Source organism: Bos taurus, chromosome X, assembly GCF_002263795.3.
Source record: "Bos taurus isolate L1 Dominette 01449 registration number 42190680 breed Hereford chromosome X, ARS-UCD2.0, whole genome shotgun sequence".
NCBI classification, from domain to species: Eukaryota; Metazoa; Chordata; class Mammalia; order Artiodactyla; family Bovidae; genus Bos; species Bos taurus.
In genome coordinates, this window is record NC_037357.1 from 93,281,468 (window position 1) to 93,307,857 (window position 26,390).

Genomic DNA, 26,390 nt, shown 5'->3' on the forward strand with positions numbered 1-26,390 from the left:
TATGGGGAGGGAGGAGGGAGGAGGGTTCAGGATGGGGAACACAGGTATACCTGTGGCGGATTCATTTTGATATTTGGCAAAACCAATAAAATATTGTAAAGTTTAAAAATAAAATAAAATAAAATAAAAAAAAAGAAAACTAAGATCATGGCGTCTGGTCCCATCACTTCATGGCAAATAGATGGGGAAACAGTGCAAACAATGTCAAACTTTATTTTTTTTTTTGAGCTCCAAAATCACTGCGGATGGTGACTGCATCCATGAAACTAACAGATGCTTGCTCCTTGGAAGAAAAGTTACGACCAACCTAGACAGCATATTAAAAAGCAGAGACATTATATTTTCAACAAAGGTCCATCTAGTCAAGGCTATGGTTTTTCCAGTATTCATGTATGGATGTGAGAGTTGGACCATAAAGAAAGCTGAGCACTGAAGAATTGATGCTTTTGAACTGTGGTAATGGAGAAGATGCTTAAGAGTCCCTTGGACAGCAAGGAGATCCAACCAGTCCATCCTGAAGGAAATCAGCCCTCAATATTCATTGGAAGAACTGATGTTGAAGCTGAAACTCTTATCCTTTGGCCACCTGATGTGAAGAACTGACTAATTGGTAAAGGCCCTGATGCTCAGAACGTTTGAAGGTGGGAGGAGAAGGGGATGACAGAGGATGAAATGGTTGGATGCCATCACCGACTCAATGGACATGAGTTTGCTTAAACTCCAGGAATTGGTGATGGACAGGGAGGCCTGGCATGCTGCAGTCCATGGGGTTGCAAAGAGTTGCGGATGACTGAGTGACTGATCTGAACTGAACTGTACTTAAAACACCTTGCAGGAGGTGAAACGTTACCTCAGAATATTAAATTAGCTTTCTTAAAGGCTTAAGCTAGAACATGGGTTTTGCTTATTTCTGATTTAACATTGTTCTTACTGGATACACCTCCAAGAGATAAGGCCACTAACATGCCTTCTCCCTCATTTTTTGGGCAACTTAATTCAGGTAATATAAACAACATGACTTTTGGACAGTAGAAACCAGTTACTTACAGATGACATCATCCAATTCTTCAGAATATTAGGGGGTCTGCTTATATATGAGAGTATGAGAGTTGTTAATCTTTGGCAACTTTTGGGAACACAGAGAATGGGCAGGGAATAGTATCTTCATGTTTGTTTGAAGAGCAGACAGGCAGAAAACATAGGAAGGGCAGAAATACGAACTCAAATTAAAAGTAATAGGTGAATCTCGTCCATCCTCAAGACCAGACTAGTTAATGATTCTACTTTCAGAGCTCTGGGGACCTGTAGGTACCTCTCGTTAAAGTTTTCACGGTACATTGCAAGAGAATTTCAGGATACATGAACTAGATTATCACTACCCTTTTTACAACTCCCTCACCCCATCATCCCAGTATGTAAATTTCCTTTTTTCCAAGTTTTACAAATGATATATTTTTCACACTTATAAAAATGAGAAATCGTTCTTTAAAGCTAGCATTTACTTGAGCATATTTTCAAACAAGTCCTATGTCATTACAGGATGGAGAATAAAATATAAGACCATTCTTTAAAAGCCTTAACTAAATAAGTTTTTCTAAATTAAAAAAAATTTTTTTTTCTTAAAGTTTCAACATTGCTTACAACTCTGAGCGTAACACATATGTAATGTGTGTTAAGAATGTGTATTTAAACTGGGGATTTATTTGAGGTTTTTATTATAACAACCACATATATAGTAATAATATCACCAATGATAACTTCATAGATTTTGTACTGTCTTTACATTCATCCAAGAATAGGAATGTATTTAATTGCATTTAATTTAATGATATTTAATGATTGTGTTTCCTTTTGGATGACCACCTCAAAAATTTTAAGATCAGTTAAATTCATTGTCAGCTCCATAAAGTTTTCTAAACATACCTCTATAAAATACATCTGGTGAATTTCTAACTTTCTTAATAGCAATTAGAAAGAAATGGGAACTGGTTTGTAAGAGAATATTAACTGCTTTTGTCCTAAAAGCATCTAAACCTTAACTAGACTACTTAATGGTGTGTTGCAAGACATATTCACTATTGCTTTTAGGATCAACTAGTATAATTTTCCCAAAAGTCTCTGATGTGCTATACAAAAATTTTGCATTTCTGAAATGAGGCCTTTGATGGTTCAGTTAACTGAATTCAAATAACCAAATCACCAAGCTTAGTCTAATCATCTTTCATCTCTCCAGATTGTGTGTCTGGTGGTGAGGGAGAACAACCATTTATCTTTTCTCATTCTGGCAGGGGCATAATTATTATGTGACATATTAAGCTTTGGCTTGAGTCAATTGTAGTTTATTGTATCACTTACATTGATGAATAATGAGAAGATTGCCTTTGGAAATATAATTTATTTATAAATATGTATTGGCATACTGTGTGTCAGACACTGATAAAATTGTTAAAAATTAATTTTCAATGCCATCTTCAGTCAGTTCAGTTGCTTAGGCATGTCCGACTCTTTGCGACCCCATGAACTGCAGCACACCAGGCCTCCCTGTCCATCACCAACTCCTGGAATCCACACAAACCCATGTCCATTGAGACGGTGATGCCATCCGACCATCTTATCCTCTATCATCCCCTTCTCCTCCTGCCCTCAATCTTTCCCAGCATCAGGGTCTTTTCCAATGAGTCAGCTCTTCACATCAGGTGGCCAAAGTATTGGAGTTTCCACTTTAACATCAGTCCTTCCAATGAACACCCAGGACTGATTTCCTTGAGGATGGACTGGTTAAATCTCCTTGCTGCCCAAGAGACTCTCAAGAGTCTTCTCCAACACCACAGTTCAAAATATCAATTCTTAGGTCCTCAGCTTTCTTTATAGTCCAACTCTCACATCCATACATAACCACTGGAAAAACCATAGCCTTGACTAGATGGACCTTTGTTGAAAAAATGTCTCTGCTTTTTAATATGCTGTCTAGGTTGGTCATAACTTTCCTTCCAAGGAGTAAGCATCGTTTAATTTCATGGTGGCAATCACCATCCACAATGATTTTAGAGCCCAGAAAAATAGTCAGCCACTGTTTCCATTGTTTCCCCATCTATTTGCCATGAAGTGATGGGACCGGATGCCATGATCTTAGTTTTCTGAATGTTGAACTTTAAGCCAACTTTTTCACTCTCCTCTTTCACTTTCATCAAGAGGCTCTTTAGTTCTTCTTCACTTTCTGCCATAAGTGTGGTGTCATCTGCATATCTGAGGTTATTGATATTTCTCCCATCAATCTTGATTCCAGCTTGTGCTTCTTCCAACCCAGCATTTCTCATGATGTACTTCTATCTTAAATTGCTTCATTTTGCCCACCATGCTCCCATTTAAAACTTAACCTTCCTTCAAGTCCTATTATAGTAGTTAGCCCCCACAGCAAGCTTTCCTTATATCCTTAGTTATTCCTTAGTAATTGTATATCACTATCTGTTCTGTTCAGCGGATACTTATCATAAATTAACTGCCTTGTAATGTACTTGTTTTCATATTTTTTCCTTAAAACAATACTTATCATATTCCTTTCATTGTTAATCTCAAATTAGTTGCCATTTCTATGAAAGCTTACCTGATCCTTGCATATAGAGATAAACTATTTTGAGTTTTCATATCATTTTACCTATATTATCTGGAAGCTGCACAACTCTGTTCCTTGTATGTTGGTCAGTTGTGTATTTTTCTAAGCTTTTACCCCCTTTTCAGACAGTAATGTGCTTGAGGACATTACTATGATTGTTTCTTCAAAATATTTACCCAATAAACTTTCCCATGTAAACATAGGATAAATATATTACAGATGATCTTCTAAGATTTAGCTCTGAAATGTCTTTTTTGTCAGTGAAACAGAAGTTGATTGGGATGATTGACCTAGATGATCATGTAGTACAGCTGTCACCTAAATAGTAAGTAGAATGTGAATGAATAATATTGTCATATCATGCTCATTAGTTTATCCAAAGATGATGTGAATACTTGTTAGATGTACATTCTGATTCTCATATAATAATATGTTCAATTCAGTTGGTATACATAAAGTTGGGTTTCTATTGAATTTATTATCCCCAACTCAATTTTATCATCTAGCCTCAGTTTCCTCATCACTAAAATAATAGAGTAACTTGTGATTATAAATAATGTAAGTAAAATGTTGGAACCAATGCCTGACTTCTAATAATTTCTAATGATTCTTAAGTAGGGGATCCCAGCATTTTTTTACTTAATTTATTTTATTTAAATGTTGTTTTTTTTTTCATTTTATGTTGTTTTAAATTGAAGGATAATTACTTTACAATCTTCGGATGGTGTCTGCCTTACTTCAACATGAAACAGCCACAAGCATGCACATGGCCCAACTGTCTTAAACGTCCCTCTACCTCCCTCCTCATGCCAATACTCTAGGTTGTCACAGAACACCGACTTTGGTTCCCTACATCATACAGCAAATTCCCACTGGCTATCTGTTTTACATACGAAAATGTATATGTTTCAATATTACTCTCTCAAGGCAACCTATATCTGCATATCTGAGGTTATTGATATTTCTCCCAGCAATCTTGATTCCAGCTTGTGCTTCCTCCAGCCCAGTGTTTCTCATAATGTATTCAGATATGCAAGACATATAACCTCAGATATGCAAGGCAACTCATCTTGGATGTGAGAGTTGGACCGTAAAGAAGCTGAGCACCCACCAGAAAATTACTTGAGCTAATCCATGAATATAGTAAAGTTGCAGGATATAAAATTAACACAGAGAAATCCCTTGCCTTCCTATACACTAACAATGAGAAAACAAAGAGAAATTAAGGAAATAATTCCATTCACCATTACAATGAAAAGAATAAAATACTTAGGAATAAATCTGCCTAAAGAAACAAAAGACCTATATATAGAAAATTATAAAACACTGCTGAAAAAAATCAAAGATGACACAAATAGATGGAGAAATATACCATGTTCATGGATTGGAAGAATCAATATAGTGAAAATGAGTATACTACCCAAAGCATTCTATAGATTTAATGCAATCCTTATCAAGCTACCACTGGTATTTTTCAGAGAACTAGAACAAGTAATTTCAGAATTTGTATGGAAATACAAAAAAAAAAAAAAAAAATCAAATAGCCAAAGCAATCTTGAGAAAGAAGAATGGAACTGGAGGAATCAATCTGCCTGACTTCAAACTTTACTACAAAACTACAGTCATCAAGACTGTATGGTATTGACACAAAAACAGAAATATAGATGAATGGAACAAAATAGAAAGTCTGGAGATAAATCCATGCATCTATGAACACATTATCTTTGACAAAGGAGGCAAGAATAACAATGGAGAAAAGACAATCTCTTTAACAAGTGGTGCTGGAAAAACTGGTCAATCACTTGTAAAAGAATGAAACTAAAACACTTTCTAACACTATACACAAAAATAAACTCAAAATGTATTGATTAAAGATCTAAATGTAAGACCAGAAACTATAAAACTCCTAGAGGAAAACATAGGTAAAACACTCTCTGACATAAATCACAGCAGGATCCTGATGACCCACCTCCCAGAGTAATGGAAATAAAAGCAAAAATAAACAAATGGGGACCTAATTAAACTTAAAAGTTTTTCACAATGAAAGATACTATAAGCAAGGTGAAAAGACAGCCATCAGAATGGGAAAAATAATAGAAAACAAAGCAACTAGCAAAGAGTTAATCTCAAAAATATACAAGAAGCTCATGCAGGTCAATTCCAGAAAAATAAATGACCCAATCAAAAAGTGGGCTAAAGAACTAAACAGACATTTCTCCAAAGACATACAGATGGCCAAAAAACACATGAAAAGATGTTCAACATCACTCATTATCAGAGAAATGCAAATCAAAACCACAATAAGGTACCATCTCAGGCTGGTCAGAATGGCTGCTATCAAAAAGTCTACAAACAATACACGCTGGATTGGGTGCGGAGAAAAGGGAACCCTCTTACACTGTTGGTGGGAATGCAAATGAGTACAACCACTATGGAGAAGAGTGTGGAGATTCCTGTAAAAACTGTAAATAGAACTGCTGTACGATCCAGCAATCCCACTGCTGGGCTTACACATGGAGGAAACCATAATTGAAAGAGACATGTGTACCCCAATTTTCATCGCAGCACTGTTTGTAATAGCCAGGACATGGAAGCAACCTAGATGTCCATCAGCAGACAAATGGATAAGAAATCTGTGGTACGTATGCACAATACAGTATTACTCAGCTATTAAAAAGAATGCACTTGAATAAGTTCTAATGAGGTGGATGAAACTGGAGCCTATTATACAGAGTGAAGTAAGTCAGAAATCAAAGCACCAAATAGTATATTAACGCATATATATAGAATTTAGAAAGATGGTAACAAAGAGCCTATATGCGAAACAGCAAAAGAGACACAGATGTAAAGAACTGACTTTTGGACTCTGTGGAAGAAGGCAAGGGTGGGATGATTAGAGAAAATAGCATTGAAACATGTATATTATTATATGAGAAATAGGTCGCCAGTCCAGTTCAATGCATAAGACAAGGTGCTTAGGGCTGATGCACTGGGATGACCCTGAAGGATGAGATGGGGAGGGAGGTGGGAGGGGGTTTCAGGATGGGTAACACGTAATCCCATGGCTGATTCATGTCAATTTAGGGCAAAACCACTACAATATTGTAAAGTAATTAGCCTCCAATTAAGATAAGTTAATTAATTTAAAAAAAAAGTTGCTGAGCACCAAAGAACTGATGCTTTTGAACTTTTGTACTGGAGAAGACTCTCGAGAATCCCTTGGACAGAAAGGAGATCAAACCAGCCAATCCTAAAGGAAATCAGTCCTGAATACTCATTGGAAGGACTGATGCTGAAGCTGAAACTCTAATACTTTGGCAACCTGATGTGAAGTGCCTACTCATTGGAAGAGACCCTGATCCTGGGGAAGACTGAGGGCAGGAGAAAGGTGTGACAGAAGATGAGATGGTTGGATAGCATCGCCAACTCAATGGACATGAGTTTGAGCAAATTCCAGGAGAAACTGAAGGACAGAGAAGCCTGGCTGTTACAGTCCATGGGTTACCAAAGAGTTGGAAACAACTTAGCTACTAAACAACAACAACAACAATATATCTGCTTCAATACTACTCTTTCAAGTCATCCCACCTTCTCCCCCCGCCCCTCACTGTGAGCAAAAGTTTGTTCTTTATGTCTGTGTCTCCTTTGCTGCCTTGCATATAGGATCATCCGTAGCCTCTTTCTAGATTCCATATGTATACGTCAATATACACTATTTGTCTTTCTCTTTCTGAGGTACTTCACTCTGTATGGGACTTCCCTTGTGTCTCACCTGGTAAAGAATCTGCCTGCAGTGTGTGAGACCTGGGTTCTATCCCTGGGTTGGAAAGATACCCTGGAGAAGGGAAAGGCTACCCACTCCAGTATTCTGGCCTAGAGAATTCCATGCACTATATAGTCCATGGGGTCCCAAAGAGTTGGACACGACTGAGTGGTTTTCACTTACACTTACATATTCACTCTATATAATAAGCTCTAGGTTCACCCTGAGCTTTGAGTAACAGGCAAATTTGGTCTTTGAGTACAAAATGAAGCAGGGCAAAGGCTATCAGAGTTTTGCCAAGAGAAAGCACTGGTCATAGCAAACACCCTCTTCCAACAGCACAAGAGAAGACTCTACACATGGACATCACCAGATGGTCAAAACCAAAACTGGATTGATTATATTCTTTGCAGCCAAAGATGGAGAAGCTCTATACAGTCAGCAAAAACAAGACCAGGAGCTGACTGTAGCTCAGATCATGAAATCCTTATTGCCAAATTCAGACCAAAATTAGAAATACCAAGGGAACATTTCATGCAAAGATGGGCTCAATAAAGGACAGAAACTGTATGGACCTAACAGAACCAGAAGATGTTAAGAAGAGGTCGCAGGAATACACAGAATAACTATACAAAAAATATCTTCATGACCCAGATAACCACGAGAGTGTGATCACTCACCTAGAGCTAGACATCCTGGATTGTGAAGTCAAGTGGGCCTTAGGAAGCATCAGTACGAACAAACTTCTGGAGGTGATGGAATTGCAGTTGAACTATTTCAAATCTTAAAAGATGATGCTGTGAAAGTGCAGCACTCAATATGCCAGCAAAATTGGAAACTTCAGCAGTGGCCACAGGACTGGAAAAGTTCAGTTTTCATTTCAATCCCAAAGAAAGGCAATGACAAAGAATACTCAAACAACCACACAATTGGACTCATGTCACATGCTAACAAAGTAATGCTCAAAATTCTCCAAGCTAGGCTTCAACAGTATGTGAACCACGAACTTCCAGTTGTTCAAGCTGGATTTAGAAAAGGCAGAGGAACCAGAAATCAAATTGCCAACATCCGTTGGATCATAGAAAAAGGAAGAGAATTCCAGGAAAACATGTATCTCTGCTTAATGACTATGCCAAAGCCCATGACTGTGTGGATAAGAACAAACTGTGGAAAATTCTTAAAAAGATGAAAATGCCATACCACTTTACTTGCCTCCTGAGAAGTCTCTGTGCAGATCAAGAAGCAACACTTGGAAATGGACATGGAACAAGACTGGCTCCAAGTTGGAAAGGAGTATGTCAAGGCTATATATTGTTACCCTGCTTATTTAACTTATATTCAGAGTACATCATGAGAAATGCCAGGCTGGATGAAGCATAAGCTGGAATCAAGATTTCCAGAAATATCAATAACCCCAGATACACAGATGACACCAGCCTTATCACAGAAAGTGAAGAAGAACTAAAGAGCCTCTCGATGAAAGTGAAAGAGGAGAGTGGAAAATTTGACTTAAAACTCAGCATTCAGAAAACTAATATTGTGGCATATGGTCCCATGAATTCATGGCAAATAGATGGAGAAACAATGGAAGCAGTGAGAAACTATTTTGGGGTGCTCTAAAATCACTGCAGATGGTGATTGAAGCCATGAAATTAAAGGATACCTGCTCCTTGGAAGAAAAGTTATGACCAACCTAGACAGCGTATTAAAAAGGAGAGACATTGCCAACAAGGGTCCATCTAGTCAAAGCTATGGTTTTTCCAGTAGTCATGTATGAATTTGAAAGTTGGACCAGAAAGACAGCTCAACACTGAAAAGTGGTTGCTTTTGAATTGTGGTGTTGGAGAAATCTCTTGAGAGTTCCTTGGACTGCAAGGAGATCCAACCAATCCATCCTGAAGGAAATCAGCCCTGAATATTCATTGGAAGGACTGATGTTGAAGCTGAAACTCCGATTCTTTGACCGCCTGATGCGAAGAATGGACTCACTGAAAAAGACGCTAATGCTGGGAAAGATTGAAGGTAGGAGGAGAAGGGGTCGACAGAGGATGAGATGGTTGGATGGCATCACTGACTTGATGGAAATGAGTGTGAGCAAGTTCTGGGAGTTGGTGATGGACAGGGAGGCCTGGCGTGCTGCAGTCCATGGGGTTGCAAAGTGTCGGACACGACTGAGTGACTGAACTGAAGTGAAATGAATTGAGGTTCATCCACCGTATTAGAACTGACACAAATACGTTATTTTTTATAGCTGAGTAATATTTCATTGTGTATCTGTACCACAACTTCTTATCCATTCATTTGTCGATGGACATCTAAGCTAATCCCATGTCCTAGTTATTGTAAATGGTGCTGCAATGAACATTAGGGTCATTTGTCTTTTTATTTATTTTTTTAATATCAATTTATTTATTTATTTATTTTTTGTCTTGTAAATTTTATTTTATTTTTAAACTTTACAATATTGTATTAGTTTTGCCAAATATCAAAATGAATCCGCCACAGGTATACCTGTGTTCCCCATCCTGAACCCTCCTCCCTCCTCCCTCCCCATACCCTCCCTCTGGGTCGTCCCAGTGTTGGAGGTTAATTACTTTACAATATTGTATTGGTTTTGCCATACATCAACATGAATCCACCACAGGTATACACGTGTTCCCCATCCTGAACCCCCCTCCCTCCTCCCTCCCTGTACTATCCCTCTGGGTCGTCCCAGTGCACCAGAGTTTCCTCGGGGTTTACTGGATTACTGGGTCTTATGCAAGTTTTATTCGTAGTTTTAAAAGGAATATACATACTCTTCTCCATATTGGCTCTATCAATTTTCATTCCCAAGAGTGCAAATGGGTTCCCTGCATTTATTGTGTGTAGACTTTTTTATGGTGGCTATTCTGACTGGGGTGAGATGACAGCTCATGGTAGTTTTGATTTGCATTTCTCTAATACAAAGCAGTATTGAGCATCTTTTCATGTGTTTATTTGCCATCTGTATGTCTTCTTTGGAGAAATGTCTGTTTAGGTCTTTTCCCACTTTTTGATTGGGTTGTTTGTTTTTCTGGTGTTGAGCTGCATGAGCTGCTTGTATAATTTGGAGATTTGTTTTTATCAATTGTTTCATTTGCTATTAGTTTTTCCCATTCTGAGGTCTGTTTTTTCCCTTTGTTTATAGTTTGTTTCTTGTACAAAAGCTTTTCAGTTTAATTAGGTCACATTTGTTTAGTTTTGGGTTTTTTCCCCCATTACTCTAGGAGATGGGTTATAGAGGATTTTTCTGTGATTTATGTCCCAGAGTATTCTGCCTATATTTCCCTCTAAGGTTTTTATAGTTTCTGCCCTTACATTTAGGTCTTTAATCCATTTTGAGTTTATCTTCATGTATGGTGTTCAGAAGTGTTCTAATTTCACTCTTTTACATGGAACTGCCCAATTTTACCAGCACCAGTTATTGAAGTGACTGTCTTTCTTCCATTGTATATTTTTGCCTCCTTTGTCAAAGATAAGGTGCCCATGTGTTGATTTATCTCTGCGCTTTCTGTTGAGATGCCTTGTAGACATGAATTAGGTCCAACTGGTCCAATGTATTGTTTAAAGCTTATGTGGCCTTGTTAGTTTTCTATCTTAATGATCTGTCCATTGGGGTGAGTTGAGTGTTTAAATTCCCCACTATTATTGTGCTACTGTTCACTTCCCCTTAATAGTTGTTGGCATTTGCCTTATATATTGAGGTGCTTCTATGTTAGGTGCATGTATATTTATAACAGTTACATCTTCATGGATTGATCCCTTGATCATTATGTAGTGTCCTTCTTTGTCTCTTGTTATGATCTCTGTTTTAAAGTGTATTTTATCTGATATGAATATTGCTACTCCTTCTTTTAATTTCTGTTTGCATGGAATACTTTTTCTCTCTCCTCAATTTCAGTCTGTATGTATCCCTAGGTCTGAGTTGGGTCTCTTGTAGACAGCATATATAAGAATCTTGTTTTTGTATCTCTTCAGCCAATCTGTGTCCTTTGATTGGAGCATTTTGACCTTTTACATTTAAGATAATTATTGATATGTATGATCTTATTACCATTCACTTTATTGTTTGGGGTTTGTTTTTATAGAACTTTTTTTTTTTTTTTTTGCTGTGTTTCCTATCTATAGAAATTCCCCTAGCATTTGTTGAAGAGCTGGTTTGGTGGTGCTGAACTCTCATAAATTTTGCTTGTCTGTAAAACTTTTGATTTCTCCTTCAAATCTGAATGAGATGCTTACTGGATAGAGTAATCTTGGTTGTAGGTTTTCCCCTTTCATCACTTTAAGTATATCCTGTCATTCCCTTCTGGCTTGCAGAGTTTCTGTTGAAAGATTAGCTGTTAGCCTTACGGGTATCCTCTTGTATGTTATTTGTTGCTTTTCCTTGCTGCTTATAATATTTGTTCTTTATGTTTAATTTTTGATAGTATTATTATGTAGAGAAATATGTATTTGGCATGTATCTGTTTGGGTTTATCCTATATGGGACTCCCTGAGCTTCCTGGATTGGGTGACTATTTCCTTTCCTATTTTAGGGAACTTTTTGACTATAATCTCCTCAAATATTTTCTTATGTCCTTTCCCTTCTAATTCTTCTGGGACCTCTATGATTTGAACATTGGGGAGCTTAATGTTGTCCCAGAGGTCTCTGAGACTGTCCTCACTACTTTTTATTATTTTTTTCTTCTCTGATTCAGTTATTTCCACCATTCTATCTTCCACTTCATTTAATCATTTTTCTAACTCAGCTTCCCTACTTTTGGTTCCCTCCAGTGTATTTTTAATTTCAGTTATTGTGTTGTTCATTCATTTCAGTTCAGTCACTCAGTCGTGTCCCCATGGACTGCAGAACACCAGGCTTCCCTGTTCATCACCAATTCTTGGAGCTTGCTCAGACTCATGTCCATCAAGTCAGTGATGCCATCCAACTATCTTATCTTCTGTTCTCTTCACCTCCTGCCTTCAATCTTTCCCAGAATTAGGGTCTTTTCCAGTGAGTCAGTCCTTCACATCAGGTGGCCAAAGTATGGTAGTTTCAGCTTCCGCATCAGTTCATTATTGATTGTTTATACTTTCTTCTCAGCCCTCATTAAACATTTCTTGTATCATATTGATCTCTATTGCATCTAGTCTATTTATCGACATCTCCATTTTATTTTCAAGGTTTTGGGTAATCTTTACTATAATTACTCTGAATTGTTTTTCAAGTAGACTGCTTATTTCCCATTCCTTTGTTTGGTCTTGTGGGTTTTTACCATGTTCCTTCATCTGCTGCATATTTCTCTGTCTTTTCATTTTGTTTAATTTACTGTGTTTGGGGTCTCCTTTCTGAAGGCTGGAAGGTCACAGTTCTTAATATTGGAGTCTGTCCCCCGTGGATGGGGTTGGGCCAATGCCTTGTGAAGGTTTCCTGGTTGGGGGGACTTGTGCCTGTGTTCTGATGGATGGAGCTGGGTCTTGTCTTTCTGGAGGGCAGTGCCATTCCAGTGGTGTGTTTTGGTGTCTATGGGTTCTGTATGGCTTTGGGCAGGCTGTCTGTTAATGTTCAGAGTTGTGTTCCTGTTTGGCTGAAGAAATAGTGTGGGGCATCTGGCACTGGAGCTTTCTGGCCTTTGGGTGTGGCTTGGTCTTAGTATTGAGATGGAGGCCGCTGGGAGGGCTCTGGCCTATTAATGTTCCATGGGGTCCCGAGTTCTCTGGTGGTCCGAGGTCTTGGGTTTGAGTCTCCTGTCTCTGGGATTCAGTCCGTACCCCTTACAGTAGCATCAAAACTTCACTGGCCACACAGCATAGAAGACTGACAGGTTGTTGCTGAACCACAAAAAGACGCCAGGATTTTTGGCCTCCAGAGGAAAATTCAATTTGGGGCCAGAGACGAGGCTTGATAGCTCAGAGCTTTTGTGTAATAAAGTTTTATTAAAGTATAAAGGAGATAGAAAAAGCTTCTGATATAGGCATCAGAAGGGGGCAGAAAGAGTACCCCCCCCCCCCGCTAGTCTTCAGATGGATGTTATATAGTCACTAGCAGTCTGTTAATGAAAGAAAGGAATGTCTTAAAACTCAGAATGTCACCAGGCCCCTCCTCCATAAGATGTATTTTGGGAAAATCTCAGAACCAGACGATTCATCCCGGGCCATAAAACGATTGACTTGAATCTTGTAGAAAGGCAGATACAAATAGTTTCATTTACATAGATTAGGGGAACAATATCTGAGTATAACATAATGGTTTGTCAAGTAGGTTCTGAGCCATTAGGCAAAACCGACTTGAAGACAGAGTCTAGGGTAAATGAATAGTACATTAACATAGCTTAAGACAAACATTTCCATAAGAAAAATGCATTGGTTAACTCAAGGTTTGAGAATAGTTAACTTCAGGTGAGACCAGGTGTCATTATGGCAACACAGTATTTTAAAAGAAAACTTATTTTAAATTTGTATAGAGAAGGAAAAAAATATAGCTAGTTTGTTTCCTCCTGCAACTTAAGAGAGATAAAAATGTCTGACACTTGCAGCCTATTTCCTCCATTTGGAGACCCCTGTCCTTCCTGCCTGTTACCCTCTCAAGACCAAACCCCTAGACTACTGGTGAAACAATTCTCAACAGCCATGAACTCCCAAAGAGATTTACACACTTACATAGGGAAAAGAAGAGGGAAGAAGGAGAAAAGGCGGGGGGGGGGGGGGGAGGTAAAGGATAAGAGGTGTTTAAAGAGAGAAGAGCAATCAAGCCAATAATCAAACCCTTAAGTGAAAATCAACACTAAAATTTAGACTATCAAAGATACAAAATTAAAATCAAAACATCAAAAAATAAAAATAAAAAACAAAGAATTAGATAAAATCAGATACAAACCATGAAAAACAAAAATCAAAATCATGGAATTTATTTTTAAAATAAGGTTTTTTAAATTAATAATTTTTAATTGAAGGATAATTACAGAATTTTCTTGTTTTCAGTCAAACCTCAACATGAATCAGCCCTAAGTGTACGTATATCCCCTCCCTTTTGAACATTCCTCCCATCTCCCTCATCCCACCCCTCTAAGTTGATATAGAACCCCTGTTTGAGTTTCCTGAGCCATACAGCAAATTCCCATTGGCTCTCTACTTTACATATAGTAATGTAAGTTTCCATGTTACTCTTTCCATACATCTCACACTCTCGTCCCCTCTCCCTATATCCATAAGTCTATTGTCTATGTCTGTTTCTCCACTGATGCCCTGTAAATAAATTCTTCATTACCATTTTTCTAGATTCCATATATATGCATTAGAATACAATATTTGTCTTTCTCTTTCTGACTTGTTTCACTCTGTATAATAGGTTCTAGCTTCATCTACCTCATTAGAACTGACTCAAATGCATTCCTTTTTATGGCTGAGTAATTTTCCACTGTGTATATGTACCACAACTTCTTTATCCATTCATCTGTCAATGGACATCTAGGTTGCTTCCATGTTCTATTATTCTTCCATATGCTATTGTAAATAGTGCTGCAATGAACAATTGGATACATGTGTCTTTTTCAATTTTGGTTTCCTCAGGGCATATGCCCAGGAGTGGGATTTCTGGGTCATATGGTGGTTTTATTCCTAGTTTTTTAAGGAATCTCCATACTGTCTTCCATAGTGGTTGCATCAATTTACATTCCCACCAAAAGTGCAGGAGCATTCCCTTTTCTCCACACCCTCTCTAGCATTTATTGTTTGTAGAACTTTTGATGATGGTCATTCTGACTGGTGTGAGGTGATAACTCATTATAGTTTTGATTTGCATTTCTCTAATAATGAGGATGTGAACATCTTTTCATGTGTTTGTTAGCCATCTGTATGTCTTCTCTGGAAAAAAAAAATATGGAACGCTTCATGAATTTGCATGTCATCCTTGCACAGGGCCATGGTAATCTTCTCTGTACTGTTCCAATTTTACTATATGTGCTGGTGAAGCGAGCACTAGGGTGTTGTTGTTGTTTTTTTTTTTTTTTTTTTTCTTTTTAAAGAAAAAGTAGGATATAAAAATAAAAATTAAAGGAGTAGAAATAATCCATATTTAGACAATATGAGATTTTAAAAAGGAAAAAAAAAAAAGAGGGGGAAATATATAGAATGGTAGTGAGAAGGATATCCAAGTGATTCATCTGTTTTTTTGCTCCAGTTGATCTGCTTACTTAGAAATTACTCCAATATATCTAGAAAGGTCTCTGGACCTGTTGTGGGTAGTGTGGGGTCAGCTCAGACTTATATCTTCCCTTGCTCCAGCTTGTACTTATTTTCAAATTCTACAGTTCCACCTAAAGCACAGGCTAATTGCAAGAATTTAAATCATTGCACTTTCCACTTCTGGGGAGATTTCCCCTTCTTTTCTTTGCTTACACAGCTCCTGGCATTCCACTTTGGTTTGGGGACTGCCTCTGCTTGTAAGTCTCTCCAGTGTCTGTTCTCCACCCAGACACGGGAGGTAAAGTAATGGTTTATTAGGGCTGACTTGCTCCATTGTGCTGGGAAGAGGGAGAGGTACAGCAGATGGCACTGGGGTGTGTGGGGAGTGCTTGCTATGGCTGGTCCCTGTGGAAGATCACCACACTCTGAGGTGGGTTGTGCATGTCTCCAGGTGAGGTGATCCTGGGCTGTGAGACCCTTGGCCATTAAATGGCCAAGGAAAAGCCATTCAGGCTGAGGAATGGCTTAAGCCATTCACGCTCCCAGGAAGATGTGCATAGTGACCTATGGCTGCTTATAGCTTGGTGGTAGTTGTAATCTCTGAAGTTGTTACCATAGCGGCCCCTTTCCTTTTGCCTCTGGCCCTCCACCTGCTTCTCTGGCCCTGGGGCTGTAGACTGCAGCTGGCTCACCCTTTTTTGGTTTTCTCTAGGGTATGGTCTTTTGTTTTGTGAATGTATGGAATTAGAGCATGGCATCAGAGCCCTTCCACGCATTTTCTTTGGTCTGCCTCTGCAGTGTCACATTAGCCCCCTCACAGTATCTTCACAGCAGTCAACCTTGGTCCCCTCCCTGCGGACTGACCTCCAAGGCCTAAGCCTCCACACCCAGCTGCCACTCATTGTGGGCAGACACTATAATGTGAGCCGCTTCTCTGCTGGAAAGTGCCACTAAGCACAATCTCTGTGGTGAATCATCTGTTTTACCTTTGCAACACCTGTCTCACTGCACTGTCCTCTGAGGTTCCAAAGATCCCCTCTGACCCAGCCTGTGAGGGAGTTTACTAGTATGCAAAATCTTTTCTTCCTTCATGACTCCCTTCCTGGGGCACAAGTCCCAGTCCCAAACTCCTTTGTCTCCCTTTTCATCTTTATCTTTTGGCCTACCTCATTCCAAGGAGATTGGTTTGCTTTCTAGAAGTCCGGGGTCCTCTGCCAGCATTCAGAAGATGTTCTGTTGGAATTGTTCCACATGCAAATAATGTTTTAATATATTTGGGGCATAGAAGGTGGTCCCCCTGTCCTATTCCTCCGCCATCTTGAAGGCCTCCCTCTTTTATTTTTTATTTTTTGATGATGGTAATACAGTGAGACAGGAAGCTGGATTTTAAAGTCTGTAACAAGCTAGGTATAAAAAAAATTAGATATCTGTATACCTAGACAGCTTAAATGTAATGTGGGCAATCCAAACTCTGGAAGTATAAACACTTTAAACAGCTGTAACTTAACTTTGGGCTTCCCAGGTGGAGCTAGTGGTAAAAAACCCACCTGCCAATGCAAGAGACATAAGAGATGAGGGTTTGATCCCTGGGTTTGGAAGATCCCCTAGAGGAGGGCATAGCAACCCACTTCAGTATTCATGCCTGGAGAATCCCATGGACAAAGACTGGTGAGCTACAGTCCATAAGGTCACAAAGAGTCAGACACAACTAAGGTGACTTAGCACACACAAGCATGCACATAACCTGGCTCTAAAGCAAAATCCAGGTATTTGATATTGTGTTGTAACCTCAAATTCATTTCTAAAATATAACCTATCATCACCCCTAGACTATTACCCTATGGCTCATTCAAGACTTCTTTTCACTTACCTGGTCCTGCAATTTACCATCATCATAATCTTGGTGAAGTTATTTAAACTCTGCACTTGAGTTTTCTCATATATTCGTTGAGGATAATAGAAGAAACTACCTCATAGGGTTGCAGTAAGGAATAAATGTGTTAATTTTGTAAAGCATTTAGAAGAATGCATGACAGTGTAGTAAGCAATGGGGAAGCATAGTTGTTGAGGTTCCCATATTTCATGTTCAAAATGCTCACTTCAACTCTGTTCTCTGCCTCAGTTTCCTTGTCTACTTGGTTGCCAAAGGCTATTGGGGTTCTTTTCCTCTTTTTATATGGCTCACTTCCTTTCTTTTTATTCTAATTGCCACCACCTAAATTTAGTCCATCAGATCAGATCAGTCACTCAGTCGTGTCCGACTCTTTGCGACCCCATGAATCGCAGCACGCCAGGCCTCCTTGTCCATCACCAACTCCTGGAGTTCACCCGGACTCACGTCCATCGAGTCAGTGATGCCATCCAGCCATCTCATCCTCTGTCGTCCCCTTCTCCTCCTGCCCTCAATCCCTCCAAGCATCAGAGTCTTTTCCAATGAGTCAACTCTTCGCATGAGGTGGCCAAAGTACTGGAGTTTCAGCTTTAGCATCATTCCTTCCAAAGAAATCCCAGGGCTGATCTCCTTCAGAATGGACTGGTTGGATCTCCTTGCAGTCCTAGGGACTCTCAAGAGTCTTCAACACCACAGTTCAAAAGCATCAATTCTTCTGTGCTCAGCTTTCTTCACAGTCCAACTCTCACATCCATACATGACCAAAGGAAAAACCATAACCTTGACTAGACGAACCTTTGTTGGCAAAGTAATGTCTCTGCTTTTCAATATGTTATCTAGGTTGGTCATAACTTTCCTTCCAAGGAGTAAGCGTCTTTTAATTTCATGGCTGCAATCACCATCTGTAGTGATTTTGGAGCCCAGAAAAATAAAGTCTGACACTGTTTCCACTGTTTCCCCATCTATTTCCCATGAAGTGATGGGACTGGATTCCATGATCTTCGTTTTCTGAATGTTGAGCTTTAAGCCAACTTTTTTGCTCTCCACTTTCACTTTCATCAAGAGGCTTTTAAGTTCCTCTTCACTTTCTTCCATAAGGGTGGTGTCATCTGCATGTCTGAGGTTATTGATATTTCTCGCGGCAATCTTGATTCCAGTTTGTGTTTCTTCCAGTCCAGCATTTCTCATGATGTACTCTGCATATAAGTTAAATAAACAGGGTGACAATATACAGCCTTGACGAACTCCTGGTACAACCAATTAGCCTACAGACTGAATATAGCCTATACATTTGTTGTGTTTCATCTAAATTGATAAAAGTTTGCTTTGAAAATGCATTTTAAATTAGTAATGCATTCCACATTGCTCAAAATGTGAAATATACAAAGTGATATACAATGAAGAGTCTCCCCCCAGTCTTGTCCCCTAGTTGCCTCAGGCAACTAAAGTTATGTTTATTCTAAATTCTTTCACAGACATTTTATGCATATCAAACAATTAGTATTTTTTTCTCCCCCTTCCCATTATAGTAACATACTCTGCATATTGTTTTGTTCTTTGGTTTGTCTCCTTAAAAATATACTTTGGGGACCTTTATACACATACACACATATATGTAAAGAAATAACTCATTCTCTTGTATGACTGCAGAGTTTTTACTATATGGATGAGCCACAATTTAAACAGTTTTCTACTGAGTGACAGTTAAGATATTTCCAAACTTTTGCAGTGTTGTTTGTAGTAACAATAAAAAAAAGTTTGTAAGTATATGTATTAATCTTCTAGGGCTTCCATATCAAAACAATGTACAGACTGTATGGTTTAAACAACAGAAATTTATTTTCTTGTAGTTCTGAAGGTTGGAAGTCCAAAATCAGTATACCAACATGATTGGGTTCTGTTGAGGGCCCTCTTCGTGGCTTGCAGATGGCTGCCTTCTCCCTGCTCATATGACCTCTTGTTTGTGCTCCTGGAGAAAGAGAGTGAGCTCCCTGATGTCTGTTCTTATAAGGATACTAATCTCATTGGATGAAGCCTTTACCCTTATGACCTCATTTAACCTTAATTACTTCCATAAAATCCTTATCCCCAGATACAGTCACACTGGGGGATGGGAGTTCAACATATGAATTTGTGGAGGCACACAATTCAGTCTGTAGAAGTATGTAAGTTTGCCTGGACTCACACTCTTAAAAAATGATTGATTGCCAACATTTTCATATTTTACTTAAAACTCTAGAATTCCACCTTCTCTTAAATAATCAGAAGATACTGAACCAGTGTTCCTTTATGTCAACAGTTGCCTAGAGTTGGTAAACTTCTTTCTCCTTTCCTTTTTAGACAGGACATGTATTCTCAGGCCATGATAGTCTACATCTGGCCCAGGTGATCTTAAACTATCTGACGCTTCTAGGTTGAGTTTGTGACACCTATGTAAGGTCTAACCACAATACACATAAAATAATCCAATAGCTTCTAGTTCTAACTTGAATTTTTTACCTCCCTTATTCTGTAGACTAAGGTCAGAATATCTTCCCTAAAGCACATTTTAAAAAATTATGTCCCTCCCTTTTGCTCCATGATCATTTACTGGGGGTCTACATAGTTCCAGGCATTATGCTAGAAGCTGGAGTTAGAGTAGTGAACCCTTGCCTTCAGAGAGTATATAATCTAGTCTTCCTCTCATCTGATTTCCCTTTATGTCACTTATTGACTGATCTTATCTCCTCAGGGTGACCTCACCACAGACCATTACTTTGGAATTTTTTCTGACTGTTTATTGTCAGCTATGTCCTCTACTAATTGATCTTCCTATTCTCAAATTGTAATTAAGCATTTTCAGCATCTATTATCTTGTAATGGTAGGTTGTTATTGTTTTATGCATAGTTATATCTCACTATGTAGACTTAAGACCTCAGGTCTCGACAGGATCCTATAAGATGAGAAATCATGTCCTGTATAAAGGGAGAAGCCATTTATCACCTACAGCTAATTTTTCTCTTGTGCCAATGTAGATTCCATGTTGTAAGATCTCTCAACCTTTGTGGAAAAGCAGGAAATGGAATTTTTAAATTTATTTTTAATTGGAAGATAATTGCTTTACAATATTGTGTTGGTTTCTGCCATACATCAACATGAATCAGCCATAAGTATACATATGTCGACCTCCTTCTTCAACCTGCCTCCCACCTCCCACCCCATCCCACCCCTCTAATTGTCACAGAGCAATGGTTTTGATCTCATACAGCAAATTCCCACTGGCTATCTATTTTACAAATGATAATGTATATGTTTCAATGCTACTGTCTCAATTAGTCCAACCATCTCCTTCCTCCACTGTGTCTACAAGTCTGTTCTCTATGTCTGCATCTCTGTTGTTGCAATGCAAATAGGTTCATCTTTCTAGATCTAGAAAGCACCATCTTTCTAAATTCCATATATGTGTTAATATATGATATGTGTTTTTCTCTTTCTGACTTACTTCACCAGGTGTAATAGGCTCTAGGTTCATCCACTTCACTAGAACTCACTCAAATGTGTTACTTTTATGGCTGTGTAATATTCCATTGTATATACATATGTACCACAGCTTCTTTATCTGTTCATCTGTTGATGGGCATCAAAGTTGCCTCCATGTCCTAGCTGTTGTAAATAATGCTGCAATGAACACTGAAGTACATGTGTATTTTTCAGTCATGGTTTTCTCAGGTTATATGCCCAGTAGTAGGATTTTTGGGGGCATATGGTAGTTCTATTCCTAGTTTTTTTTTTTTTTTTTTTTTTTAAGAAATCTCCATATTGTTCTCTATAGTGGCTGCATCAACTTGTATTCCCATCAACAGTGCAAGAAGGTTCCCTTTTCTCCATACCCTCTCCAGCATTTATTGTTTGTAGATTCTTTTTATGATGGCCATTCTGACTGGTTTGAGATGACACCTCTTTGTAGTTTTGATTTGCATTTCTTTAATAATGAATGATATTGAGCATCATTTCATGTGTTTATTAGCCATCTGTATGTCTTCTTTGGAGAAATGTCTGTTTAGATCTTCTGCCCACTTTCTGAAGTTTGTTGAATTCTTTGTGTTTCTGGTATTGATCAGTATGACCTGCTTTTGGAGATTAATCCTCTGTCAGTTCTTTCATATGCTATTATTTTTTTCCCATTCTGAGGGTTGTTTTTTCCCCTTATTTATAGTTTCCTTTGCTGTGCAAAAGCTTTTAAGTTTAATTAGGTCCCACGTACTTATTTTTTTTTTTTATATTTCCATTACTCTAGGAGATGAATCATAGAGGATCTTGCTGTGATTTATGTCAAAGAGGGTTCTGCCTATGTTTTCCTCTAGGAGTTTAAGTTTCTTCCCTTACATTTAAGTCCATTTATTCCATTTTGAGTCTCTTTCCCTACACTGTTAGGAAGTGCTTTAATTTCATCTTTTACATGTGCAGTTTTCCCAGTACCACTTATTCAAGAGACTGTCTTCTCCATGGTATATTCTTGTCTCCCTTATCAAAAATAAGGTACCCATAGGTGATGTGGGTTTATCTCTGGGCTTTATGTCTTGTCCTTTGGTCTGTATTTCTGTTTTTGTGCCAGTACCATACTTTCTTGATGACTGTAGCTTTGTAATATAGTCTTAAATCAGGAAGGTTGATTCCTCCAGCTCTGTTCTTCTCAAGATTGCTATGACTAATTGGGTCTTTTGTGTTTCCATACAGAGTATAAATTTTTTTCTTGTAGTTCTGTGAAAACTACCATTGGTAGTTTGATAAGGATTGCATTAAATCTGTGGATTGCTTTGGATAGTAGAATCATTTTCATAGTATTGACTCTTCCAATTCAGGAGCATGGTATCTCTCTCCATCTGTTAATGTCGTCTTTGATTTCTTTTATCAGTGTCTTATAGTTTTCTGTATACAGTTCTTTTGTCTCCTTAGGTAAGTTTATCCTTATATATTTTACTCTTTTAATTACAATGGTAAATGAAATTGATTCCTTAATTTCTCTTTCTGAGTTTTCATTGTTAGTGTATAGGAATGCAAGTGATTTTTGTGTATTGATTTTGTATCCTGTGACTTTGCTAAATTCATGGATCAGCTCTGTTTAATTTTCTGATAGTATCTTTAGGGTTTTCTCTGTAAGGAAATAGAATTATTAAAAAAAAAAAAAAAAGAAATTTGCTTTTAAAAGAGAATGTAAAAAAAAAGAATATACATATATGTATAACTAAGTCACTTTGTTGTACAACTAACTAAACACTGTAAATCAACTATATTTCAATAAAAAATTAAAAGTAAAGAGATGAGAGGAAGAAATATTATCAGGTATTTTGATTTTAATTTTTAACATTGCTGTAAGAACCAAGGCAGCATCTGCAATGGACTGCCAATTTTCTCTATCTGACCTATACTGCAAAACACTTGAGGGTAGAGATTCAATAAAGACCAGGTGGAAGCTTGGTACTATCTGCTCACCCCTTCTCTCTATGTATATGTATGTATATATGTACATATGTAAATACATATGTACATAGATACATATCATATGTATACACACATATGTACATATGTAATATACATGTGTATATATGTGTTTATATTATATATAAATTATTGTATTGTATATTTAATATATATATGCACAGTTTTTACTATAGTGTTGACTATTTATGTCTATAAAGTTATCTATAAAGACTTGCCTATCATTAGTAAAATCCTCAAGTCACCTGTAATCTCCAGTAATAAAACAGTAGTTCTGCTTTCTCCTAATACCTAACATGTGCCTTTGAATGCAGTCATCAGGACAGCCTTCCTTACCCTTCTTTTTTGCCAAATGTACTGATCCAGATTTATTAACTGAGCTCCATTTTTTTTTCTTTTTTAAAAATTGACCATTTGTTTCTCTAGAATTTGTTTCATTTCTCTTCCATTTCACTTCCCTTGAAATGCAAACTCAAAAACAAGGTACAATATCCTCAGAAAGGTCTTCACAATGCTGAACAGATATTTAATTTTTAATTAGTTGGAGCTGTTTACTCTAGCTCTTTTTTTTTTCTTTCACTGCTGTCAATGATGTAGTTGCTTCATTTTCAATTAAAATAAGAATTTATAATAAAAACGTATTCATTTTCTTATTTTAAAGACTAGTTCTGATAAATATGTACAATGTAGCTCCTCCAGCTTTTTGTTTGTTTTTTGTAGCTAGATCCTAGAATCAATATGTAGCCTTGAAAATAACAATAATGATTAATGTTATTGATAACTTTATTTATACGACCTCCATAGGTACTGAAAATTGAGATGTCCCAGGACTCTTATGGTCTAGTGGTTTTCCTTACTTTCTTCAATTTAAGTCTGAATTTGGCAATAAGGAGTTCATGGTCTGAGCCATAGTCAGCTCCTGGTCTTGTTTTTGTTGGCTGTATAGAGCTTCTCCATCTTTGGCTGCAAAGTATATAATCAATCTGATTTCAATGTTGACCATCTGGTGATGTCCCTGTGTAGAGTCTTCTCTTGTGTTGTTGGAAGAGGGTGTTTGGTATGACCAGTGCATTTTCTTGGGAAAACTCTATTAGTCTTTGCCCTGTTTCATTCTGTATTCCAAGGCCAAATTTGCCTGTTACTCCAGGTGTTTCTTGGCTTCCTACTTTTGCATTCCAGTCCCGTATAATGCAAAGGACATCTTTTTTGGGTGTTAGTTCTAAAAGGTCTTGTAGGTCTTCATAGAATTGTTCAACTTCAGTTTCTTCAGCATTACTGGTTGGGGCATAGACTTGGATTACTGTGATATTGAATGGATTGCCTTGGAAACGAACAGAGATCATTCTGTCGTTTTTGAGATTGCATCCAAGTACTGCATTTCAAACTCTTTTGTTGACCATGATGGCTACTCCATTTCTTCTGAGGGATTCCTGACTGCAGTAGTACATATAATGGTCATCTGAGTTAAATTCACCCATTCCAGTCCATTTTAGTTTGCTGATTCCTAGAATGTCGATGTTCCCTCTTGCCATCTCTTGTTTGACCACTTCCAATTTGCCTTGATTCATGGACCTGACATTCCAGGTTCCTATGCAATATTGCTCTTTACTGCATTGGACCTTGCTTCCATCACCAGTCACATCTACAACTGGGTATTGTTTTTGTTTTGGCTGCATCCCTTCATTCTTTCTGGAGTTATTTCTCCACTGATCTCCAGTAGCATATTGGACACCTACTGACCTGGGGAGTTCCTCTTTCAGTATTCTATCATTTTGCCTTTTCATATTGTTCATGGGGTTCTCAAGGCAAGAATACTGAAGTGGTTTGCCATTCCCTTCTCCAGTGGACCACAGTCCATCAGACTTAGATTGAAAAAAGTAGGGAAAACCACTAGACCATTCAGGTATGACCTGAATCAAATCCCTTATGATTATACAGTGGAAGTGAGAAATAGATTTAAGGGACTAGATCTAATAGATAGAGTGCCTGATGAACTATGGACTGAGGTTCGTGACATTGTACAGGAGACAGAGATCAAGACCATCCCCATGGAAAAGAAATGCAAAAAAAGCAAAATGCCTGTCTGGGGAGGCCTTACAAATAGCTGTGAAAAGAAGAGAAGTGAAAAGCAAAGGAGAAACGGAAAGATATAAGCATCTGAATGCAGAGTTCCAAAGAATAGCAAGGAGAGATAAGAAAGCCTTCCTCAGTGATCAGTGCAAAGAAATAGAGGAAAACAATAGAATGGGAAAGACTAGAGATCTCGTCAAGAAAATTAGAGATACCAAGGGAGCATTTGATGCAAAGATGGGCTCGATAAAGGACAGAAATGGTATGGACCTAACAGAAGCAGAAGATATTAAGAAGAGGTGGCAAGAATACACAGAACAACTGTACAAAAAAGACCTTCATGACCCAGATAATCACGATGGTGTGTTCACTGACCTAGAGCCAGACATCCTGGAATGTGAAGTCAAGTGCACCTTAGAAAGCATCACTACGAACAAAGCTAGTGGAGTTGATGGAATTACAGTTGAGCTATTTCAAATCCTGAAAGATGATGCTGTGAAAGTGCTGCACTCAATATGCCAGCAAATTTGGAAAACTCAGCAGTGGCCACAGGACTAGAAAAGATCCGTTTTTATTCTAATCCCAAAGAAAGGCAATGCCAAAGAATTCTCAAACTACCACACAATTGCACTCATCTCACACACTAGTAATATAATGCTCAAAATTCTCCAAGCCAGGCTTCAGCAATACGTGAACCGTGAACTTCCAGTTGTTCAAGCTGGTTTTAGAAAAGGCAGAGAAACCAGAGACCAAATTGCCAACATCCACTGGATCATGGAAAAAGCAAGAGAGTTCCAGAAAAACGTCTATTTCTGCTTTATTGACTATGCCAAAGCCTTTGACTGTGTGGATCACAATAAACTGTGGAAAATTCTGAAAGAGGTAGAAATACCAGACCACCTGACCTGCCTCTTGAGAAATTTGTATGCATATCAGGAAGCAACAGTTAGAAGTGGGCATGGAACAACAGCCTGGTTTCAAATAGGAAAAGGAATACGTAAAGGCTGTATATTGTCACCCTGTTTATTTAACTTATATGCAGAGTACATCATGAGAAACGCTGGGCTGGAAGAAGCACAAGCTGGAATCAAGATTGCCGCGAGAAATATCAATAACCTCAGCTATGCAGATGACACCACCCTTATGGCAGAAAGTGAAGAGGAACTAAAAAGCCTCTTGATGAAAGTGAAAGAGGAGAGTGAAAAAGTTGGCTTAAAGTCCAACATTCAGAAAATGAAGATCATGGCATCCGGTCCCATCACTTCATGGGAAATATATGGGGAAACTGTGGAAACAGTGTCAGACTTTATTTTTTTGGGCTCCAAAATCACTGCAGATGGTGATTGCAGCCATGAAATTAAAAGACACTTGCTCCTTGGAAAGAAAGTTA

General features: G+C 38.1%; 1 protein-coding gene and 1 non-coding gene across 3 annotated transcripts in view; one reads left to right on the forward strand and one right to left on the reverse strand.

The window, feature by feature from the left end:
- The window catches only part of KLF8 (KLF transcription factor 8), a 347,285-nt gene that overhangs the window by 177,461 nt on the left and 143,434 nt on the right, over nucleotides 1-26,390 (forward strand). The window lies entirely within an intron of this gene.
- Nucleotides 15,249-15,354, reverse strand: LOC112445309 (U6 spliceosomal RNA). The gene has a single exon (XR_003033666.1). It is a non-coding gene; the product is annotated as a U6 spliceosomal RNA (small nuclear RNA).